We start from the raw sequence: 26,094 nt of genomic DNA on the forward strand, positions 1-26,094 counted from the left end.
TTGTGGACATTAACCTTATGCCTATTCATTATTTCCAGGAATTTCCATTTATTTGACACAATTTCTCTATACAATTTGTCTATTTCACTTTATTAACCTTTGTGATCTCTCAGATATCCAACTGTTTTTCCCTTTATCTTTTCTCTTTCATTTTTGTAAAAAGGTTTTATTTTTTCTTTGTCTATTATATTCCATAATAAAGATTGAAATTGTAGTTGGAAAATAAGAACACATTTCTTTCACATTGAAAAGATTTGGCAGAAATTATTGTAAAATTCTTGTTTTTATTGTTGTAATATTGGTTTATAACATTATGTAAATTTAGGAGTACATTGTTATATTTATTTATTTATTTATTTGAGGAAGACTGGCCCTGAGCTACCATCTGTGCCCATCTTCCTCTTCTTTAAACGTGGGATGCCTGTCACAGCTTGGTTTGACAAGCGATGTGTATGTCCACACATGGGATCTGAACCCCAGGCCACCAACTGGAGCACACAAACCTAAATGCTGCACTACCGGGTTGGCCCAAGTGTACATCATTGTAATTTACTTCTATGTAGGCTACATTGTGTTCACAACCAAAATTCTAGTTGCCATCCATCACTGTACAAGTGTTCCCCTTTACCTCTTTTGCCCTCCCCCCACCTCCTTTCCCCACAAGTAACCAATCTGTTCCCTACATATATTTGTTTGTTGGCTGTTGTTTTATCTTCACATATGAATGAAATCATACAGTATTGGTCTTTCTCTGTCCGAAATTTTTCTTAGCATAATTCCCTAAAATGTCTATCCATGTTGTCACAAATGGCAAGATTTATTCTTTCTCATGACTGAGTAGTATCCCATTGTATATATACATATATATATATATATATATATATATATATATACCACATCTTCTCTTTCCATTCATCTGTCAGTGGGTACTTAGATTGTTTACATAGCTTTTCTATTTTAAATATATCACAATTAACATGGGGGTACATATATCTTTTTGAATTAGTGTTTTCATGTTCTTTGGATAAATACCCAGAAGTGGAATAGCTGGATCCTTGGTAGTTCTATTTTTAATTTTTTGAGGAAGCTTCATACTGTTTTCCATGGTGGCTGCACCAATTTACATTACCAACAGCAGTGTACGAGCATTCCCTTTTCTCCACATCCTTTCCAACACTTGTTATTTGTTGTCTTGTTAATGATAGCCCTTCTGATGGGGATGTGGTGATATCTCATTATGGATTTGATTTGCAATTCCCTCGTTATGTTGAACATCTTTCATGTGCTAGTTGGCCATCTGTATATCTTCTTTAGAAAAATGCTCAGATTCTCTGCCCATTTCTTTTTTTTTTCCTAAGGATTGGCACCTGGGCTAACAACTGTTGCCAATTTTTTTTTTCTGCTTTATTTCCAAACCCCCACCGCCCAACCCCATACATAGTTGTATATCCTAGTTGCAGGTCCTTCCGGTTGTGGGATGTGGGATGCTGCCTCAACGTGGCCTGATGAACAGTGCCACGTCCGCGCCCAGGATCCCAACCCTGGGCCGCCGCAGTGGAGTGCACGAACTTAAGCACTCAGCCACGGAGCCGGCCCCTCTGCCCATTTCTTAATTGGGTTGTTTGGTTTTTTTGTAGTTGAGATGTATGAGCATTTATATATTTTGGATATCAACTCCTCATCAGATATGTGATTTGAAAATATCTTCTCCCAATTGATAGGCTGTCTTTTCATTTTGTTGATGCTATTCTTTGCTGTGCAGAGGCTTTTTAGTTTGATGTAGTCACATTTGTTTATTTTTTCTTTCATTTCCCTTCCCTGAGGAGACAGATCTAAAGAGATACTGCTAAGACTCATGTCAAAGAGCATAGAATTTATGTTTTCTTCTAGGAGTTTTATGGTTTCGGGTCTTACATTCAAATCTGTAATCCACTTTGAGTAATTTTTGTGTTTGGTATAAGATAGTGGTCTACTTTCACTCTTTTGCATGTGGCTGTCCAGTTTTTCCAATACCACTTATTGAAGAGACTTTCCTGTCTCCACTATATGTTCTTGGATTCCTTGTCTAAAATTAGCTGTCCGTAAATATGTGGGTTTGTTTCTGGGTTCTCAGTTCTGTTTCTTTTATCTGTGTGTTTGATGTCTGCCAGTATCATTCTGTTTTGACTACTACATCTTTGTAGTATACTTTGAAATCAGGGAGGTGAGACCTCCAGATTTATTCCTTTTTCTCAGGATTGCTTTGGTTATTTGAGGTTGTTCATGTTCCACATAAATTTCAGGATTCTTTGTTCTATTTATAAGAAAAAATGTCACTGGGACTTTAATAGGGATTGTATTAAATATGGAGATTGCTTTAGGTAGTGTGCACATTTTAACTATGTTAATTCTTCCAACCCATGAGCATAAAATATCTTTCCATTTCTTCATGTCTTCTTCAATTTCTTTCAACAAGTTCTTATCATTTTCAGTGTGAAGGTCTTTCACTTCCTTTGCTAAATATATTCCAAGTATTTGGTACTTTTTGTTGTAAATGGGATTGTATTCTTCATTTCTCTTTCTGCCAGTTCATTGTTAGTGTAAAATCACAACTCATTTTTGTACGTTGATTTTATACCCTGAAACTTTACCTGTTTATAATTCCTAATAGTTTCTTGGTGGATTATTTAGGGTTTTCTATATATAAAATCATGTCATCTGCAAATAGTGACAGTTTTACTTTTTTGTTTCCAGTGTGGAACCCTTTTACTTCATTTTCTTGTCTAATTGCTCTGGCTAGGATTTCCAATACTATGCTGAATAAAAGTGGTGACAGTGGGAATTCTTGTCTTGTTCCTGTTCTTAGGGACATAGCTTTCAGGTTTTCACCATTGAGTATGATGTTGGCTTTGGGTTTGTTGTATTTGGCATTTATTATGCTGAGGTACTTTCCTTCTTTATCCATTTTATTGAGAGTTTTCATCATAAATGGATGCTGAATCTTGTTAAATGCTCTCTCTGCATCTATTGAGATGATCATGTTATTTTTATTGTTTATCTTGTTAATGTGATGTATCACATTGATTTTTTGGATGTTGAGTTATCCTGCATCCCTGGAATAAATCCCACTTGATTCTCATGTATGATCTTTTTAAAGTATTGCTGCATTTGATTTGTTAATATTTTGATGAGGATTTTTGCATGTATGTTCATCAGTGATATTGGCCTATTTTCCTTTTCTGTGTTGTCCTTGTCTGGTTTTGGTATCAGGGTAACATTGTCCTTGTAAAATGAGTTATGAAGAGACCCATCTTCTTCAATTTTTTTGAATAGTTTGAGAAGGATAGGTTTTAAGTCTTGTTTGAGTGTTTAGTACAGTTCATCAGAGAAGCTATCTGGTCTTGGCCTTTTGTTTTAAGGTTTTTGATTATTGTTTCAATCTTCTTAACTAGTGATCAAATTTCTTTTCAGACTCCCTGTTTCTTCTTGATTCAGTTTTGGGAGGTTGTATGATTCTAAGAATGTATCCACTTCCTCTAGGTTATGCAATTTTTTGATATATAGTTTTTCATGGTATTCTCTTATAATCTTTCATATTTCTCTGGTATCCATTATAATTTCTCCTCTTTGAGTTCTGACTATATTTCCTTGAGCTTGCTCTCTTTTACTCTTAGTTAATCTAGTTAATGGTTTATCAATTTTGCTTATCTTTTCAGAAAACCAGCTCTTAGTTTCATTGATGTTTTGTATTTTCTTTTTAGTCTATTTCATTTATTTGCAGTCTGACTTTTAATGTTTCCTTTATCCTACTGACTTAGGGCTTTTTTTGTTCTTCTTTTTCTAGTTCTTTTAGGTGTAATGTTTATTTGAGATTTTTCTTGTTTGTTGAGATAGGGCTGTACTGCTATGAACTTCCCTCTTAGTACTTCTTTTGCTGCATCTTATAGATTTTGGTATCAAATATTTTAATTTTCATTTGCCTTCAGGTATTTTTTTATTTGTCCTTTGATTTATTTATTGATCTAGTAGTTGATCAGTAGCACATTCTTTAGTCTCCAAATATTTGTGACTTTTTCACAAATGTAGTTGATTTCTAGTTTCATTCTATCGTTGTTGGAAAGATGCTTGATATGATTTCAATCTTCTTAAATTTGTTGAGACTTGTTTTGCTTCTCAACATGTGGTATGTCTTTAAGAATGTTTCATGTGCACTTGACAAAATGTGTATTCTGCTGTTTTTGGATGGAATGGTCTATATATCTATCAAGTCCACCTGGTCTAATGTTTCATTTAAGGCCAACGTCTTCTTGGTGATGCTTCTTCTAGAAGATCTATCTATTGATGTAAGTGGGATGTTGAATTCCCCTAATATCATTGCGTTGCTGTCAATTTCTCCTTGTAGGTCTGTTAATAGTTGCTTTATATAATTTGGTGATCCTTTGTTAGGTGTATATATATTAATAAATGATATGTCTTCTTGGTGAATTTTCTCTTTTGTCATTATTTAATGCCCATCTTTGTCTCTTCTCATCTTTTTTGGCTTGACATCATTTTTGTCAGATATAAGTATGTCAGCACTGCCTTCTTTTGTCTGCCATTTGCTTGGAGTATCATCTTCCATCCCTTGGAGTATCATCTTCCATCCCTTACTTTAAGCCTATGTTTTCTTTAGAGCTGAGATGTTTCTGCTGGAGGCAACATATGTTGGCTCTTGTTTTTCAATCCATCCAGTCACTCCGTGTCATATTTAGAATGATTATTGATATATGAAGACATAATGCTGCCATTTTATGTTGTTTTCTGGTTCCTCTGTATTTCCATTGTTTGCTTTTTCTTGTGCTTCTGTCTTCTATTTCAGTTGTCTGGTTTTCTGTGATGTGTTTCTCACTTGTCTCTTTTTTCATGTTTTGTGTCTCTGCTCTGAATTTTTATTTTGTGGTTACCATGAGGTTTGGATAAAAGCTCTCACAAATAAGATAGCCCTTTTTTGCTGATAGCATCTCATCTTCATTTGCCTATGCAGGTTCTGTCCTTTGCCTCTTCCTTTTCTTTGTATTTGTTGACACAAATTATGCGGTTCTCTTTTTGAGGAAGATTAGCCCTGAGATAGCTACTGCCAATCATCCTCTTTTTTTGCTGAGGAAGACTGGCCCTGAGCTAACATTCATGCCCATCTTCCTCTATTTTATATGTGGGATGCCTACAATAGCATGGCTTTTGCCAAGTGGTGCCATGTCTGCACCTGGGATCCAAACCAGCAAACCCCAGGCTGCCAGAAAGTGTAACGTATGAACTTAACTGCTGCCCCACTGGGCCAGGTCCCACATGTTGAGATTCTTCATGACATTTTTTGAATTCTTCATCAGTTAGTTCACACTCTTCCATGAATTTGTGTTTGGTTTGTGGAAGATTTTTATTTTATTTTTGTGATTCTGTGTTACCATGGCTTATTGTGGCACTTAATGAATTATTCCTCTGCCAGCACATTAGCTGTAGCAAACACTTTTCTCATTTAGGTAAGACTTTTTTTTAAATTCTAACTCTTCAAGCATTTTAGAATACAGCTCTTCCTCTTTCTTTTCACCAGGTGGCTTGATAGCACTAGTTTTTGGTTTCTCGTACCTGTATTTCCTCTGGATAGTTTTAAAGATCAGCATTTTCCACTCTCCATTGCCTCTATTAAGGATGTTGCTAGTACTGTCATCTTCACAGGCTGCATCTTTGGGGATCATGGATGCCTTGCTGTTGCCTCTGTCACTGTAGCTGTTGTCTTCAGTGCCAAGTCTGCAGACATGAATATTGCCTGTCTCACATCCAAGATCCTCTGCATCAGAAGCACTGTTTCCACTGCAGGGAAAAGAAAATTGTGGGAAGGGAGCTTGTACCATGGGACTCCACCTCCAATGTTGCCTTTTTCCTTGTGGCTGCAGGTGATACCACTGTTGGGAGGACAGATTTGTATGCCTGCCTCCATTGCTGCTACCAGGCTCTGGGCTGCAGTTCGGGGCCCAGGATTGTGAGGTTCTTCCTTGCTGCTGCTGTGCTCCCTGTGGCCATAGGCACCAGTGCAACCAAGAGGGTTGAGTCACTTGTGCACCTTTTCTACTGTCCACTGTGATCTCTGGGCCTGAGGGTGGCTGGCTCACCCACTGTGGCAAAAACCCAGGATCCTGGGCACCACCTCTGCTGTCGCACCATTTATCCTCCTCTGTGTACTCCAATCAAGCCGCCTTCACATGTATCTGTGTATGGATCTCTGGCATCCTGACGTGTTGGACAATGTAACTTTTTTTGACTCTGGATGTTTTACTCACTGTAGATTGAAGGGGAGAGACAAAGGGATCCTTTCACACCACCATTGTGATGACGTCTCCCTAGAGCATGTTTTTGATAAGCAATTTTTGCCTCACAATTCTACGCCAGGGATACTGTGGATGCTGAGCTGAAAAGAGAACAGGATCTTAATGAAACCCCACGACCAGCTATAAAACAAACTATATGTTAATGTCTACATTATCAGGAAGTTCAGTCAAGGTAGCGATATAGAAAAGAATGATAGACATAAAAGTGAAAAAACTGTGGTTCCAGAATTTCCTATACAACACAATTATATAAATATCCTAAGTTGTGAAGTTTAATTCATCCCATAAAACAAGTACAACTCATCACTGTAAGAAGCAAATGAGAATCTCCAAATTGTTACTGAGCCAAGGTTGGGAATAACCTTGAGAAATTAGGAAAACAACAAAAGGAAAAATTGTTGGATATTGGAGGGAGCAGAAAGGTTGATAAAGTGTTATTTAAATTCAATAAAGTGGTTAAAATTTAAAACATTAACATTCCAGCATGTGACTAGGTTTAATTTCTTTCATGATCTGATTAAAGAATCACAATTTCTGGCTGTTAGGCATAGAGCCCCAGAATCACAGGCATTTCTTGAAAAATGGCCCTTTATTGCTTTACCCTGAAGAGCACATTCAGAGCTTCCTTTATGTCTTTGTTCCTCGGACTATAGAGAAAGGGCTTCAGCACGGGAGTGACCATGGTCTACATCACTGAGGCTGTGGCACTTGACTGTGAGCTGTGGGTAGCAGCAGAGCTGAGGTAAACACCTAGGCTTGCACAGTAAAATTGGGAGACAACTGAGAGGCGAGATGCACATGCAGAAAATGTTCTATACTTCCCCTGAGCTGATGAGATTCCACACATGGAAAAAATTATCTTAGAGTCAGAGCAAAGGACCCCAGCCTGGGAACCACCACCAAACAGGACTGTTGCAAAATACATCACTGTGTCATTAAGAATGGTGTCAGAACAGGCACGTTGGACCACCTGGTTAAGTTCACAAAACAAGAGGGGACTTTTCAAGTCTCTGCAGAAGGGCAGTTGCAACGCCATCAAGCAGTGTAACATGGAATGCAGGACACTGATATTCCATGTTACCAGAACCAGCAGTCCACAGAGCTGAAGGTTCACAATGACCATATAGTGCAGGGGATGACAAATGGCCAAAAACAAGTTGTAGCCTATCACAGTCAGGAGGAAACTGTCCAACCCCACAAAGCGTATGAAAAAGTACGTCTGCATGATACAAATTTCTAAGTTATGACTTTTCTCTGTGTCTATATACTCACCAGCACCTTTGGAGTAGTGGTGGAGGTGAACCAGGTTCTACATTGGACAGATTGGAGAGGAAGAAGTACATGGGACTGTGTAAAGATGAGAGTCATAGCTGATGGCCAGGATGATGAGCAGGTTCCTGAGTATGCTGATCAGGTACATGGGCAAGAACAGTCCGAAGAGTAAAGGTTGCCATTCTGTTTCCTCTGAAAATCTCTGAAGAATCTCTGAATTTTGTGGATCATTTCCTTGTTCCATGTAATTGATGTGACTACTAAAACAAGAGAAAATGAACATGACACAATCATGCATTACTAAAGTGGAAGATAAGCTATTATTTATATCTGACAGTGAAGAAATTAATGTTTATATTTCTGTATGAAACATAATAAGAATACTAAAAAGCTAGAGATAGAAGGAAACTACCTCAACATACTAAAAGCTCTTTATGAAAAACCCACAGTGAACATTATGCAGTCATCCCTTGGTGTTCATGGGAAATTGGTTGACCCACGTGGATACCAAAACCCACAGATGTTCAAGTCCCATACATAAAATAGCATTGTCTTTGCATATAATCTAATCACATCCTCCCATATACTTTAAATCATCTTTAGCTTACTTGTGCACATAATACAATGCAAGTATTGTTATACTGTATTATTTAGGGATTTATGAAGAGAAAAAATCTGTACATGTTCAGGACAGATGCAACTATAATAGATCCTTCAATCTGTGCTTTTTTGAATCCACAAATGCAGAACCTGCAGATACTGAGGGCCAACTGTACTCAATGGGGAAAGACTGAACATTTCTTTGTAAGTTCAGAAACTTGACAAGGATATCCACTTTTGGAACTTTTATTCAAAATAATACTGGAAGTTCTGTCCAGAGAAGTTAAGGAAAGAAAAAGAAGGCCAACAGGCACATGAAAAGATGTTCACCGTCACTAATTATCAGGGAAATGCAAATCAAAACTACAATAAGATATTACCTCATTCCCATCAGAATGGCTACAATTAACAAGACAAGAAATGACAAGCATTGGAAAAGATGTGGAGAAAAAGGAACCCTCATACACTGCTGGTGGGAATGCAAACTGGGGCAGTCACTATGGAAAACAGCATGGCAGTTACTCAAAAAATTAAGAATAGAAACCACATGATTATTTATTAAAAGAACTTGAATACAAAAAGATATTTTCACCTTATGTTCATTGCAGCATTATTCACAATAACCGAGATTTGAAAACAACCTAAGTGCCCCTCTGTGGATGAATGGATATAGATGATGTAGTTTATATACACAAAGGAATACTACTTAGTCATAAAAAAGATGAAATATTGCCATTTGTGAAAACATGTATAGTCTTTGACTGTATTATGCTCAATGAAATAATTCAGATCAACAAAGTCAAATACGCATGATTTCACTCATAAGTGGAAAATGAAAACACAAATAACAAACAAACACATAGATACAGAGATTAGATTCATGGTTACCAGTGGGACAGGGGAAGAGAGGAGGTCAAAAGTGGTAATGGGGCACCTGTGAATGATGATGGACGGTAATTAGTCTTTGAGTGGTGGACATGGTATAGTTTACGAAGAAATCAAAATATAATAATGTACACTTGACATTCATATAATTTTATAAATCAATGTTACTGCAATAAAAAAATTGGTAAACCCACATTAAACAGTATCTATCACTAACCAAAAAGAAAGAAAGAAAGAAAGAAAGAAAGAAAGAAAGTTAGAAAGATAGAAAGAAAAAGAAAAGGCATGGAAATTGGAAAGGAAGAAATAAATTTATGTCTGTATGCAGATAATGTGATATATGTAGAAAATTCTAAACATTCCACAAAAATACCAATAGAACTAATAAATGAATTCAGCAAAGTGACAGGATAAAAATTCAAAACACAAAAAATGTTGCATTACTACATAATAACAATGAACAATCTGAAAAGGAAATTACAGAAACAGTTTCATTTATAATGGTATTCAAAAGAATAAAATACTAGGAATTAACTTAAGCAAGGATGTGAAAGACCTGAACAATGACAATTATAATACATTGATGAAAGAAATTGAAGAAGGCATAAATAAATGGAAACACATATCATGTTCATGAATTGGAAGACAATATTGTTGAAACGTCAATACTGCCCAAAGCAATCTAAAGATTCAATCCAATCCCTGTTGAAATCCCAATGATGCTCTTTGCTGAAATAGAAGAATCTATCCTACAATTCACATGGAACCTAAACAAACCCCAAAGAGCCAAAATAACATTGAGGATGAAGAACATCACTGGAGACTCACATTTCTTGATTTCAAAACTTACTGCAGGGCTACACTGATCAAAATCATGCGATACTAACATAAAGACAGTTTATAAGCCAATGGACTAGAATAGGAAGCCCAGAAATAAACCCTGACATATATGGTCAAGCGATTATTGACATGAGTGCCTAGATCATTCAATAGGGAGAGGACAGACTTTTCAACAAATGGTGCTGGGAAAACTGGATATCCACATATGGAAGAAAAAAATTGGACACTTGCCTAACACCATATACAATACTAACTCCAAATGGAGTGAAAATCTAAATGTAAGACCTAAAATTATGAAAATCTTAAAAGAAAACATAGGGCAAAAACTTCAGGACATTCGATTTGTCAATGATTGCATGGATATGACACCAATGGCAGAGGTAGCAAAAGAAAAAAAAAGGCACGTTATACTTCATGAAAACTAAAAAACATTATGCAAAAAATGACACTATTAACATGATAAAAATACAACACATGGAATGGGAAAAATGTCTGTAAACCATATATCTGATCAGGGATTAAAATCCAGAATATGTAGAGAACTCATAAAACTTAAAAAAAAAAAGAGAAAAAAACACAAAACGACCCAATATAAAAATGGGAAATAACTTGAATAGACATTTTTCCTAAGTAGGTATACAAATAACCAATAAGCACATGAAAAAGTACTCAACATCACTAATCATTAGGAAAATGCAAACTGAAACTACAATGAGAAACCACCTCATACCTGTTAGGATGACTACTATCAAAAGAACAGAAAACAAGTGTTGGTGAGAATGCAGAGAAAATGGAACCCTTGTACACTCTTGGTAGGAATGAAAAATGGTACTATCATTGTGGAAAACAATATGCTGGTTCCTCAAAAAATTAAAAGTACAATTACTGTATGATCCACCAAATGCATTTCTGGATATATATCCAAAAGTATTGAAAGCAGGGCCTTGAACAGATATTTGTACATCCATGTTCATAACAGCATTATTCACGATAGCTAAAACATGTAAGCAACCCAAGAGTCCATTAACAGATGAATGGATAAGCAAAATGTGGTATCTCCATACAATGGAATATTATTCAGGCTTAAAAAGGAAGGACATTCTGACATGTGCTACAATGTGGATGAACTTTTAGGACATTATGCTAAGAGAAATTAGCCAGTCACAAAAGGACAAATACTGTATTATTCCTCTTATATGAGTTGCTTAGATTAGTCAAAATCATGGACTTAGAAAGTAAAATGGTGGGTGCCATAAGTTGAGGAGAGGTGAAAATGGAGAGTTATTGTTTAATGGGTATAGAGTTTCAGTTTTACAAAATGAGAAGAGTTTTAAAGATGGATGGTTGTGATGGGTACCAAACATTATGAAAGTATTTAATACCAGTAAACTGTACACTTGATGGTATATTTTATTTCATATGTATTTTACTGCAGTAAAAAGAATTGGATAGATAGATAAATTTATCCAAAAGAGATAAGCAGTGACATTTTTATGGTGTCAACACCTTATAGATTGAACACTTGAAGAGAAAAGTGAGCAAAAGAAATAAACTAAAACCAGCAATTCACAAAAGGAACCATACAAAGTATAACAAAAGTTGAGGGGTTTTTTTCCTGTTTTTTGTTTTTGTTGTTTTTGCTGAGGAACACTAGCCCTGAGCTAACATCTGTTGCCAATCTCCCTCTTTTTTTTGCTTCAGGAAGATTAGCACTGAGCTAACAAATGTGCCAATCCTCCTCCACTTTTTATATGTGGGTTGCTATCACAGCATGGCTGATAAATGATGTAGGTCTGCACCTGGGATCTGAACCCATGAACTCGGGCTACCAAAGAAGAATGTGCCAAACTTAACCACTACACCATGAAGCTGGCCTCAGTTGAATGTTTATTATGTGAAACAGAATATTTTTTTCCTATGCCTATTCCATATTTATTTTGACCATATTTATTTGGATTTCATGTTGTCCAGTATGGGATGAGGCAAGCCTCTTTTGCACCTTTTTTGCATAACATCTTTTCTTTGTTGCTTTTGGGCTTTTGTTTTTTATCTCTTTCTGATGAGTCCAATGATTCCCTGAAGATTCAAGGAAACATGTCATCACCAAAAGATAAGGAAATTCTTCAGCAACAACTCCAAGGCACGAAATTTTGTGGAGCAGCGGATAAAGAATTCAAAATAGATGTTTTGAGAAAATTCAATGAGCTAAGAAAACACAGAAAGACAATTCAGTACATCAGGAAAACAATGTATGAACAAAATGAGACGTTGAACAAAGAAATGGAAATCATTAAAAGGGCGAATAGAAATTTTGGAGCTGAAGAATTTAGTGAATGAAATGAAAAATACTATAGAGAAGATCACAGCAGAACATACCAAACAGAATATAGAAGTAGTAAGTTAGAGGATAAGACTTTGAAATAACACACTCAGAGGAGAACAAAGAAAACAGCTATTTATAGATCATTCCCTCCAACAGCATCGGAATACACAGTCGTCTCAAGGACACACAGTAAACTCTCCAGGACAGACCCTATGAGATACCACAAAAAGATTCTTAGCAAATTTAAGAAGACAAAATCATACCAGGTATCTTTTCTGACAACTATGGCATGAAACTAGAAATCAATAATAGGAGGAAAGCTGGAAAATCCACAAATATGTGGAGATTAAATATGTTCCAGAACAACCAATGAGGCAAAGAAGAAATTAAAAAGGAAATCAAGAAATAAATTGAAATTAAGAAAAAGTGGAAGTAACATACATACCAAACCTATAGGGTACTGCAAGAGCAACTCTAAGAGGGCAGTTTATAGTGATATATGCCTACATTAAGAAAGAACTGAAGGGGAGTGATGTCGGCATCATGGCAGAGTGAGTTGTTCCCTTTGTCTCATCCCTCTAACTTAAAACTAAATGCACATCTATTACCCAAGACAGGATTCCCTACACAGCACAACAGGATGCCTGAGAGATCCACGCAGCTATACATCTGAGGGTGGGTGGACTGGGCACCCAGGAAGTAGTAGAAATAAGAGAGTGGACACCTTCCCCTCCCAAGTGGCAGCAATCCATTTGATAGATCCTCACACAGCAGCTGGCATGATTGTGAGTGGAGGCAGGGGCAGCCCAGCCCACATGTGAACACTTTCAGAGTGGTGGCCTGGCCTCTGGGTGAATTCACCTATCCCAGTGTCTCTGCCTGTGTGAATGCTCCCTGCCAAGAGGCTGTGGGTCAGCTCTTGTGAAGGTATCTTGCCAGTCGAGCACAGCATCCCAGCTGGACCTGCCCATTGTGTGCAGCAGCCCAGCCAGACCCACCTACCTAGAACAGTGTTCAGTCTAGGTGAAGGTGCCACACCCGAGTGAGCACAGCCTGCCCACAGAGTTCAGCAGCCCCACCTACATGAATGCAACCTGCCCATCCAGCACACCAAGCACAGCAGCCTGGCTGGAGCCACACACCAAATGCAGTGACATGGCCTATGTGATGGCATCCCACCCCTGTAACTGCCACCCACTTCCAAGCACAGCAGCCTGGCTGTGACCCACTTGCACAGCACAGTGGCCCCACCCATGTGAGCAAGATCCAGCAAGGGCTGCAGCCAGCATGTCCAAGTAGAGTGATCCAAATGGCCCAACTGTGAGCAGGCTGGGGAGGAACAGAGCCTCTGCCCCCCACAAGCAGTGACAGGTGGAATTTATGACCAGATACCACCACAAATGTACCAGCAGTGGAAAAATTCATCAAACACTGTGAAGAACCACAGTAACACCACAGAACAGAAGGAAAATGACAGCTCTCCAGAAACCAAACCTGAAGTAACAGAAGATTACAGTTTAAATGACAGAAAATTCAAAATAGCTGTCATAAAGAAACTCAATGGGTTACAAGAAACTCAGAAAGACAGGTCAATGTGCTTAGGAATAAAATTAATGAACAGAAGGAATACTTCACCAAAGAGATTGAAGTCCTTACAAAAAACAACAGAGAAATTCCAGATATGAACAACAACAACCAACATAATAATGTAGAAAACATAAAAAATAAAGCAGATCTTATGGAGGAGAGAATTAGTGAACTGGAAGATAAAAATCTAGAAATGCTTCAGGTGGAGAGAGAGAGAAACTTAAGATATTTTTAAAAAATTAAGAAATTCTTTGAGAAATATCTAACTCAGTTAGGAAAAGTAACAAAGATTATACGTATCCCACACAGAAAAGAGAGGGAGAAAGGAGCAGAGAGCTTATTCAAGGAAATAATAGTTGAGAACTTCCCAAACCTGGGAAAGAAACTGGTTACACAAGTACATGAAGCCAACATAACTTCTAATTATATCAATGCAAAAAGACCTCCAAGGCATACAATATTAAAAGTGGCAAAAGTCAGTGATACAGAAAAAATATTAAGAGCAGCAAGGCAGAAGAAAATAACCTACAAAGGAACACCTCTTAGGCTTTCAGTGGATTTCTCTGTGGGAATCTAACAGGCTAAGAGATAATGGAATGATATATTCAAAATAATGAAAGACAAAAACTGTCATCCTGGAGTACTCTTTCCAAAAAAATTATCCTCTAGATATGATGGAGAAGTATAAGCTTTCCTAAATAAAAGCAAAGGTGAAGGTGTTCATCACCACAAGAGATGCTTCACAAGAAATGGTGATGGGAGCTGTCCTACCTAAAACAAAAAGGCAAAGGTTTACAAAGCTTGGAGCAAGGAGATAAATAGACACAAAAAATCAGAAAGTTGCAGCTCTCTATCAGAATAGGTTAACAAACAATTATAAAATAATAGATAAAGGGAAAGAAAGCATCAAAAATAACCATAAGCACTTATATTTAGTCACAAACTCACAAATATAAAAATATAACCACAAACACTTTTATTTAGTCACAACACCAGAGAATACTTTGTGACAACAAGACATATATGGGGAAGAAAGGGATGGGACCTGCATAGGCTAATGCAGATAAGAGGATGTCAGAAAATGAACTATCTCATCTATGAAATCTTTTATACAAAACCCATGGTAACCACCAGAGAAAAGTTCAGAGCAGAGTGACCAATATTGACTAAAGAGAAAACCATCACACTAAAATGGTAGTCAGAAATACAAGGGAAAAGAAAAATGAAAATAGATAAAATAGCAGTATTAAGCCCTAATATATCAATAAACCCTCTAAATGTAAGTGGATTGAATTCACCAATCAAAAGACACAGAGTGGCAGGATAGGTTAAAATACAAGACCTAAGAATATTCTTCTTAGGAAACACAACTCAGCTCTAAAGACAAACGCAGGCTAAGAGTGAAGGGATGGAAGATGATACTCCAAGCAAAAGGCAAGCAAAAGAAAGCAGGTGTAGCCATACGTATATCAGACAAAGTAGACTTCAAGATAAAAGTGATGAGAGACAAAGATGGGCATTATATAACGATAAAAGGAACATTCCATCAAGAGAACACAGCAAGTTTTTTTTTTTTTAAGATTGGCACCTGAGCTAGCAACTGTCGCCAAACTTCTTTTTTTCTTGTTTTTTCTCCCCAAATCCCCCCACTACACCATTGTATATTTTAGTTGTGGGTCTGTCCAGTTGTGGCATGTGCCATGTCTGCACCCAGGATCCAAACCCTGGGCCACCGAGGCAGAGCGTGTAGGCTCAACAACTCGGCCACAGGACTGGTTCCAGGACACAGCACTTTTAAATATATATGCACCTAACACAGGAGCACCAAAGTATATAAAGCAACTCTTAACGGATCTAAATGGAGAAATTGACAGCAACACAACAATAGTAGGAGACTTTAAAACCCCACTGACATCAATGGATAGGTCGTCCAGACAGAAAGTCAACAAGGAAACTGTGGCCTTAAATGAAGGACTAGACAAGATGGGCTTAATAGAGATATATAGAACATTCCATCCCAAAACACCAGAATACACATTTTTCTCAATGCACATGGAACATGTTCAAAGATAGACCATATGTTGGGAAACAAGGCAAGCCTCAATAAATTTAAAAATATTGAAATCATATCAAACATCTTTTCCAATCACAATGGTATGAAACCAGAAATTAACTATAAAAAAGCTGGAGAAGTCACAAATATGTGTGGACTAAACAACATGCTACTGAACAACCCCATTGGATGAATGAAGAAAACAAAGGAAAAATAAAAAAATACCTGGAGACAATTGAAAATGAAAACACAACATACCAAGTCTTATGGGATGCAGCAAGCAGTTCTAAGAGGGACATTCCTAGCAATACAGGCCCCCCTTAGCAAAAAAGAAAAATCTCAAGTAAGTTATCTTAAACTATATGTAAAAGAAAGAGAAAAACAAGGACAAGTAAAGCCCAAAGTCAGCTGAATGTGGGAAATAATAAAAATTAGAACAGAAACGAATGAAATACAGATTATACAGACTAAAAAAACCGTTGAAAAGATCAATGAAACTAAGAGCCAGTTCTTTGAGAAGATAACAAAAATTGGCAAGCCCTTAGTGAGACTCACTAAGAAAAAAAGAGAGAAACCTCAAATAAACAAAATTAGAAATGAAAGAGTAAAAATTAAACTGATAGCACAGAAATACAATGAATAATAAGAGAATACTATGAAAAACCATATGCCCCAAATTGGATAACCTAGAAGAAATGACTAAATTCTTACTATCATACAACCTCTCAAAACTGAATCAATAAGAAATGGAGAATCTGAATAGACCAATCAGAAATAAAGAGATTGAAATGGTAGTCAAAAACCTCCCAAAAATCAAAAGTCCAGGCGCCTGCCGGGTGGCATAGTAATTAAGTTTGTGCACTCCACTTTGGCAGCCTGGGGATCGTGGGTTCAGGTCTGGGGTGCAGACCTACATGCCACTCATCAAACCTTGCTGTGGCGGCATCCAGGCATCCCACATACAAAACAGAGGAAGACTGACACAGATGTTAGCTCAGGGAAAATCTTCCTGAAGCAAAAAGAGGAAGATTGGCAACAGACCTTAGCTCAGGGCCAATCTTTCTCAATCAAAACTGCCACAGCAACAAAAGTCCAGGACCAGATGGCTTCTCCGGAGAATTCTACCAAACACTCGAAGAAGGCGTAATACCTATCCTTCTCAAACTATTCTAAAAAACTGAAGAAGATAGGAGGCTTCCTAACTCATTCTACCTGGCCAACAACACCCTGATACCAAAACCAGACAGGGACAACACAAAAAAGGAAAACTAAAGGCCAATATCACTGGCGAACATAGATGTATTTAAACTGAAGCCAATTTCACAATATTTTGATAAACACAGACTTATTACACATTTTAATAAAGAGCAGAATGAATTATTGCTCTGTACCCCTCTTTTATTTTATTTTTTTAAATTCAGAAAGACTTTATTTTGTTTTCTGATCTTTCTGAGCAAGAATATCTGTCCAAAAAATCTGGGAAACTATGTGTACCATTTCCTGTTTTTTTTTTAAAAAAAATTGTTTCTTTTCAGATGTACATCATAATATATTTCAAATTCTTTGTAGATTACATCATGTTCACCAACCAAAAACTAATTATAGTCCATCCTCTCACATGTGAGCTTAATCACCCTTTTTGCCCTCCCTCCTCCCCCCTTCCCCTATGGTAACCGCCAATCAAATCTCCAATGCTATGTGTTTGTTTGTCATTGTTTTTATCTTATACTTATGAGTGAGATCATACGGTACTTGATTGTCTCCGTCTGACTTATTTCACTCTGCATAATACCCTCAAGGTCCATCCATGTTGTCACAAATGCCCAGATTTCATTGTTTCTTATGGCTGAGTAATGATCCGTCGTGTATAAATACCACATCTTTATCCATTCGTCCCTTAATGGGCAGCTAGGTTGCTTCCAAGTCTTGGCCATTGTGTTTAATGGTGCAATGAACATAGGGGTACACGTATCTTTATGCCTTTGGGTTTTCAAATTATTTGGATAAATACCAAGCAGTGGGATAGCTGGATCATATGGTAGATCTATACTTAATTTTCTGAGGAAGCTCAGTACTGCTTTCCATAGTGGCTGCACCTGTTTGCACTCCAACCAGCAGTGAATAAGGGTTCCCTTCTCTCCACATCCTCTCCAACATTTGTTGTTTCCTGTCTTGTTTATTATAGCCATTCTGACTGCAGTGAGGTGATACCTCATTGCAGTTTTGATTTGCATTTCCCAGATAGCTGATGATGTTGAGCATGTTTTCGTATGCCTGTTGGCCATCCGTATATATTTTTGGAGAAATCTCTGTTCAGATCTTTTGCCCATTTTGTAATTGGGTTGTTGCTTTTTTTGTTGTTGTTGAGTTGTATGAGTTCGAATTGTATATTTTGGATATTAACTCCTTATCTGATATAAGGTTTGCAAATATCTTCTCCCAATTGTTAGGTTGTCTTTTCATTTTGTTGATGGTTTCCTTTGCTGTGCAGAAGCTTTTTAGTTTGATGTAGTTCGATTTGTTCATTTTTTCTTTTGTTTCTCTTGCCCGGTCAGACATGATACTTGACAATATGCTGCTAAAACCCATGTCAAAGAGCATATGTTTCTATGTTCTATGTTCTGCCTATGTTCTATTCTAGAAGTTTCATGGTTTTGGTTCTTATATTCAAGTCTTCAATCCATTTTGAGTTGATTTTTGTGCTTGGTGTAACAGAATAGTCTACTTTCATTCATAAATGTGTCGGTTTATTTCTGGGCTCTTGATTCTATTCCATTGATCTGTGTGTCTGTTTTTGTACCAGTACCATGCTGTTTTGATTACTATGGCTTTATAGTACATTTTGAAATCGGGAAGTGTGATATCTCCAGCTTTGTTCCTTTTTCTCAGGAATCCTTTGTCTATTCGGGTCTTTTGTTGTTCCATATAAATTTTAGGATTCTTTGTTCTATTTCCGTGAAAAATGTTGTTGGAACTTTGATAAGGATTGCTTTGAATATATAGATTGCTTTAAGAAGTATGGACATTTTAACGAATGTAATTCTTGCAATCCAAGAGTATGGAATATCTTTCCGTTTCTTTGTGTCTGCGATTTCTTTCCACAATGTTGTATAGCTTTCGGTGTACAGATCTTTCACCTCTTTGGTTAAGTTTATTCCTAAGTATTTTATTCTTTTTATTGCAATTGTAAATGGGATTTTATTTTTAATTTCTCTTTCTGTTAATTCATTCTTAGTGTATAGAAACACAACAGATTTTTGTATGTTGATTTTGTATCCTGTGACTTGACTGTATTCATTTATTCTTTCTAAAAGTTTTTTCAGTGGGTTCTTTGGGATTTTCTATACATAAAATCATGTCCTCTGCAAAGAGTGACAGTTTCACTTCTTCTTTTCCAATATGGATCCCTTTTATTTCTTTTCCTTGCCTGATTGCTCTGGCTAGGACATCCAATACTATGCTAAATAAGAGTGGTGACAGTGGGCATCCTTGTCTGGTTCCTGTTCCTAGAGGGATAGCCTTCAGTTTTTCTGCATTGAGAATGATATTTGCTGTGGGTTTGTCATATATGGCCTTTATTGTGTTGAGATATTTTCCTTCTATACTCATTTTATTTAGAGTTTTTTTAAAGATTTTATTTTTTTCTCCAGAAGGCCCCCCAGTACATAGTTGTGTATGTTTAGTTGTGGGCCCCTCTAGCTGTGGCATGTGGGATGCTGCCTCAGCATGACCTGATGAGTGGTGCCATGTCCATGCCCAGCAGTCGAATGGGCAAAACACCAGGCCGCCAAAGCAGAGAGCACGAGCTTAACAATTCGGCCACGGGGAAAACCCCTAGAGTTTTTTATTTTATCCTAAATGGAAGCTGTGTCTTCTCAAATGCTTTCTCTGCATGTATTGAGATGATCATGTGATTTTTATTCTTTATTTTGCTAATGTGGTGTATCACTTTGATAGATTTGCAGATCTTGAACCATCTCTGCATTCCTGGAATGAAACCCACTCGATCATGATGTATGATCTTTTTAATGTGTTGTTGTATTCGATTTGCTAGTATTTTGTTGAGGATTTTTGCATCGATGTTCATCAGTGACATTGGCCTATAATTTTCTTTTTTGTGTTGTCCTTGTCTGGTTTCAGTATCATGATAATGTTGGCTTTGTAGAATGAGTTAGGAAGCCTCTCCTCCTCTTGAATTTTTTGGAGGAGTTTGAGAAGGATAGCTAATAAGTCTTCTTTGAATGTTTGGTAGAATTCACCAGGGAAGCCATCTGGTCCTTGGCTTTTATTTTTGGGGAGGATTTTGATCACTGTTTCAATCTCCTTACTGGTGATTAGTCTATTCAAATTCTCTACTTCTTCTTGGTCCAGTGTTAGAAGGTTGTACGTGTCTAAGAATGTACCCATTTCTTCTAGATTATCCAATTTGTTGGTGTATAGCTTTTCATAATATTGTCTTATCTTTTGTATTTCTGAGGTGTCCGTTGTAATTTCTCCTCTTTCATTTCTGATTTTATTTATTAGAGCCTTCTCTCATTTTTTCTTGGTGAGTATAGCTAAGGCTTTGTCAATTTTGTGTATGTTTTCAAAGAACAAGCTCTTGGTTTCATTAATTTTTTTCTATTGATTTTTTAGTCTCTATTTCATTTATTTCTGCTCTGATTTTTATTATTTCCTTCCTTCTGTCGATTTTGGGCTTTGTTTGTTCTTCTTTTTTCCATTACCTTTAGATGCTCTTTTAGATTGTTTATTTGGGATTTTTATTGTTTGTTGAGGTAGGCCTGAATTGCTATAAGCTTCTCTCTTAGAACTGCTTTGCTGTATCCTAAGATTTTGGCATGTCATATTTTCGTTTTCATTTGTCTCCAGGAGTTTTTTGATTTCTCCTTTGATTTCTTCATTGACTCAATGGTTGTTCAGTAGCATTTTGTTTAATCTCCACATTTTTGTGGCTTTTCTGGTTTTCTTCCTGTAGTTGATTCCTAATTTCATACCTGTGTGGTCAGAAAAGATGCATGGTATTTCAATTTTCTTAAATTTATTGAGACTTGTTTTGTGGCCTAATATGTGATCAATCCTGGACAGTGTTCCATGTGCATTTGAAAAGAATGTGTATTCTGTGGCTTTTGGATGGGATGTTGCATATATATCTACTAAGCCCCTCTGGTCTAATGTGTCATTTACGTCCAGTGTTTCCTTGTTGATATTCTGTTTGGATGATCTATCCATTGGTGTAAGTGGAATGTTAAAGTCCCCTACTATTATTGTGTTACTGTCTATTTCTCCTTTTATGTCTGTTAATACTTGCTTTATATATTTAGGTGCTCCTTTGTTGGGTGCATAGATATTTACAAGTGTTACATTTTCTTGTTGGATTGTTCCCTTTATCATTATGTAGTGCCCGTCTTTGTCTCTTGTTACAGTTTTTCTTTTAAAGTCTATTTTGTCTGATATAAGTATTGCTACCCCTGCTTTCTTTTCTTTGTCACTTGCATGAGATATCTTTTTCTATCCTTTCACTTTCAGTTTGTGAGTGTCTTTAGGTCTGAAGTGTGTCTCTTGTATTCAGCTTATATCTGGCTGTTTCTTTTATCCAATTGGCCACCCTATTGCATTTTATTGGAGCATTTAGTCCATTGACGTTTAAAGTAGCTATTGATAAATATGTATTTATTGCCATTTTGTCACTTTTTTCTGAGTGTTTTAGTCGTTCTTGTCTGGTCCTTTCTTTTTCTCTTGCTCTCTTCCCTTGTGATTTGATGGTTATCATTAGTAATATATTTGATTTCTTTTGTCTTACTTTTTTGCTTACTTATTATAGGTTTCTGATTTGTGATTATCATGAGATCTTATTTAATATTCTACGTATATAACAGTCTATATTGAGTTGACAGACTCTTTAGCTTGACCTCTTTCTCAAAGCTCTGCTTTTTCACTCCCCCCCTCCAAGATTTTATTTTTTGGAAATCATATATAGTCTCTTGTTTAGTGTGTGTTTATCCATTACCCTCTTATCATTGAAATAGTTGATTTTAGTACATTTGTCTTTTAACCTTCATATTATCTTCACGGGTAGTTGATCTGCTACCTTTACTATATTTTCACCTTTACAAGTGATTTTATTTCCTGTGTTTTTCTTTTTGTTATTTGAGAATTTTTTTTTTTTACCTCTACTTGTGATCATTGCTTTCACACTTAAATAAGTCCCTTCAGTATTTCTTGTACAATTGGTTTCTTGGTGATAAACTCCTTTAATTTTTTCTTGTCTAGGAAGCTCTTTATCTCTCCTTCCATTCTGAATGAGAACCTTGATGGATAGAGTATTCTTGGCTGTAGGTTTTTTCCTTTTAGCACCTTAAATATGTCATGCCATTCTCTTCTTTCCTATAGGATCTCAGCTGAGAAATCCTCTGATAGCCTTATGGGCTTCCCTTTGTATGTCACTTGTGGCCTTTCTTTGCTGCTTTTAGGATTCTCTCTTTATCTACAATTTTGGACATTTTCATTATATTATGTCTTGGTGTGGGCCTCTTTGGGCTTATCTTATTTGGAGCTCTGTGTGTTTCCTGTGCTTGGATGTCTGTTTCTTTCCTTAGGTTAGGAAAATTTCATCTATTATTTCTCCAAATAAATTTTCTGCCCCTTTATCTCTCTCTTCTCCTTCTGCAACATCTATAATGAGGATGTTACTGTGCTTGATATTGTCCCAGAGTTCCCTTAGACTGTTCTCATTCTGTCTAATTCTTTTTTCTTTTTTCTGTTCAGCTTGGGTGATTTCCTCTAGTCTTTCATCTAGCTTGCTGATCTGTTCTTCTGCATCCTCTACTCTCTTATTGAGTTCTTCTGGTGACTTTTTCATTTCTAGTATTGTTTTCTTCATTTCTGATTGGTTCTTTTTTATATTTTACAATTCTTTGCTGATGGACTCACTGTGTTTGTCCAGTCTTCTCCCAATATCTGTAAGCATCCTTATGATATTTTGTTTGAACTCTTTTTCGAATAGATTGCTTGTTTCTGTTTCATTTAGTCTGTTTTCTGGGGTTTTGTCCTGTTCCCTTGTTTTGAAAGTATTCCTTTGTCACCTCATTATGCCTCTTTCTCTGTGCTTATTTCTATGTATTAGATGAGTCGGCTATGTCTCCTGATCTTGGAGAAGTGGCCTTACGTATGAGATGCCTTATGAGGCCCAGCAGTGTGCTCCCCTCTTGTCACCAGTCTAAATGATCCAGGAGTGACCCCTTTGTGGGCTACTTGTGTCCTTCTGTTGTGGCAGGGTTATTCTTACTGCAGGTACCCAGGGAATCTAGTCTTTCTTTTCCTGGCCAGCTGTTTGTAAATCTGATTTAGGGAGCCTCAGCACCATTGGCTACAAAGTCTATCAGCACACTCCTATTGCAATTTTCTTCTTGTTTGGGTTGGTACCCATTGTAGCTGGTTGCTAGGCTCAGGGGCTTACAGTTGCTATAGGCCTCAAGCCTACAAGGCTGTTGTCAGTTCTCATAGGAGTATAGCTGTGTGGGGCTGGCCTTAGGTACAGGAGCACTCAATTGTTTCAGGCTTTGGAAGGAGGAGCTGATTCTTCTTATGGCTATTTGTGAAGCACTGGTCTTGTACCTGCTGATAAGCCTCACCCCCAATAGGATCACACACAAGGTCAACACAGTCCTGGTCCATGCACACTTCCCAACCCCCTGGACTGTATCCCAATGCCCCACTGCAGAGGCCTCCACCTCTCCACCAATGCCCCCCAGAGTTCACCTCCTCATCACACAGGCCCTGTCCCACAGAGGTGGACATACTTGCTGCCTGTAGAGGATCTAGACACCCAGTCTAAGCAGGCTGACAAGTAGCCTGAGGGCTTGCTGCTAGGTGGGGCCAATCCCTAGGGAGGGCTGCCTGTCCTGGCTGAAGTGGATTAAATCTCTGCTCTAGTGTGTGTGGCAGAACCCTGGGCTAACAGGCCAAGGGAAGAAACTCAATGGCCCCCACCCTAACTGTCAGCCCACCTGGACCAGGTCAGAACAATTGCCCCCACCAATGTCTCATTCTCTGGAAAGTTACCTCCTCTCACCAAGATGCCCCCAGTGCCTACCAGGTGAGTCTTGTTTCACCAAAGGACTGTCAGCACTCTCTCTGGTGATTTTAGGTTGCTGCAGTGACTGAGTTTGTGCATGGGCCCTTTAAGACCCGGGTCTTTTTGGCTTTCAGCCAATAGCTTTTCTGGGGGGTATCCCTGCTGCAGCTAATAACCAGTGAAGCCAGACAGTAAGACCCTCATCTCAGTTGGGCTGAATCTGAAGGATGCTTATAGCAGTATCGCCCCTGCTCCAGACCTCACTCCTCCAGGGAATGCTGTGTACCTTAGGGTGTCTCCCGCCTGGCCAGCTGAGAAGCTCTGCTGCTTCCACAGATGGTTATTTTCCTCTCCAGCAGGAATTTCTGCCTCTTCTGCCTTAGTCAGGACTGTCCCTTATTGTGGAGGTTCTTTTTATCCAGTTTTCAGTTTTCTCTCCAGGGTAATTTCTCATAAAATAGTTGTAACCTGGTTGTATTCGTGGGAGGAGATGAGTTCAGAGTCTGCTTATGCTGCCATCTTGACGAGATCTCTACTCCAGCATATCTTATCATTTTTCATTCATCACATACAATTTAATCATTGAGCAACTTATAAACAACAACAACAACAGAAATGGAGTAAAGCATCTGCTGGCTTTTCAATGTGAAGCAGTTTGTGAAACATGTCATATAACTGATGTGATAAAAAAAGTTCTTGACTTTAGCTCAGGTTGTCTATGAAGACATCATATGTATCATGTTTCATAAGTTCATTTTAGAGGATACTAACAAAATGGTGACTGAAGGAATTAGTCAATGAATGGGTCTGGATTGTAGGATTTTGAGCAGAATTTAGGAGACTTTTAATTTCAAATAAACTGTGAAGTATAGTAATTTTAGCTGTGGACATTTTAGTTATTTGTGGTTCCAATTGTCAGAGTTTTATTATAACTATTATTATTAGTGTTATTTTGAGGAAATTCAAAGAAAGAGTTGTAAAAGAGTGATAGAGGAAATCAGGGAAAAATACTATTAACACAGTTAAGTCAAGAGAAAAGCTGGCTAACACTGCCACTGGTGAATAAACCAAACAAACTGAGGGCTGATGGCATAAGCAATAAAGATGTGGTGACACCAACAAAGTTGTTAAGTGATTCAGAAACAAAGGATGAAAATTTACAAAATTAGTTGTAAAAACTGGATTAAATAAGAAAAAGAAAAATTACTAATTTAACAGAAAAATGTTAAATTAGTATTAAGAGATATTGTACCATAATTTTGGTGTTTCATTTTGATTTTCAGCTAGTAGAATCAAACAAGTTATGAAAGGTGAAAACTGGAGAAGATAATAAGGGAATATTAGGGGTAGCTTCAAGAGTCTCTAAGGAAACATGAATACTTGGCTTTTTCATTCTCTCTTTAAAAAGAGAGGTGAATGACTAGAAAAATAATGAAATATAAAATTTTAACAGAAAAATTGCACTGAGGAGTAGATTCAGTGTGGGGAAATGTATCAGGCAATGACGTTGTGATCCATTTGAGATATTAAAGTAAGTATAGTTCCAAGTGATATTAATATTTTATGTCAGGGACAGAAGATAATTTTGACACTTATGCATAAACGTCTAGCTCTAAAAACGAAGTCACTTTTCCCTCTTCAGATTTTTTAATATCATCTGAAATTTAAACAAAAATGTAAGGTTAGAAAACGACCAAAAGATTTCATTCTAATTACCCACTGTTCAACAACATTACCACCAAAATTCCTTTCAAACGCAGCTATATTCGTGTAATCTGTCTATAGTTACATCTACCAATGTGACTATGATAACATTGCATTGGAATTGGAAATGTATAGAACTATATGTTGAACATTTATATGTTCTTTATGAACAATTAGGTTGTGATTGTCACTCCATTACTACAGAAGGAATAAGAAGAAGATCATGTAGGCTAATGGAGGACCACTGAATTTTCCTTCAAAAAGATTAGAGACATCAATAGAGTTTAGAATTAGATAGAGGTCAAGACAAAAAATAGTTAAGAAACATTTCCCTAATGTGATTCTTCACGTGCTCGTGACTTCTCTCCTTACTTCCCCGGTACAACTTGTGCCTCCCACAGATCTGAGTTTCATC

At 37.2% G+C, this 26,094-nt stretch overlaps 1 pseudogene; it reads right to left on the minus strand.

The window, feature by feature from the left end:
• Positions 1 to 5,465: 5,465 nt before the first annotated feature.
• Positions 5,466 to 7,696, minus strand: LOC123289171 (olfactory receptor 1571-like; annotated as a pseudogene).
• Between the last annotated feature and the right edge of the window lie 18,398 nt (positions 7,697 to 26,094).

The sequence above is a fragment of the Equus asinus genome, chromosome 10 (assembly GCF_041296235.1).
Source record: "Equus asinus isolate D_3611 breed Donkey chromosome 10, EquAss-T2T_v2, whole genome shotgun sequence".
Taxonomy (NCBI): domain Eukaryota; kingdom Metazoa; phylum Chordata; class Mammalia; order Perissodactyla; family Equidae; genus Equus; species Equus asinus.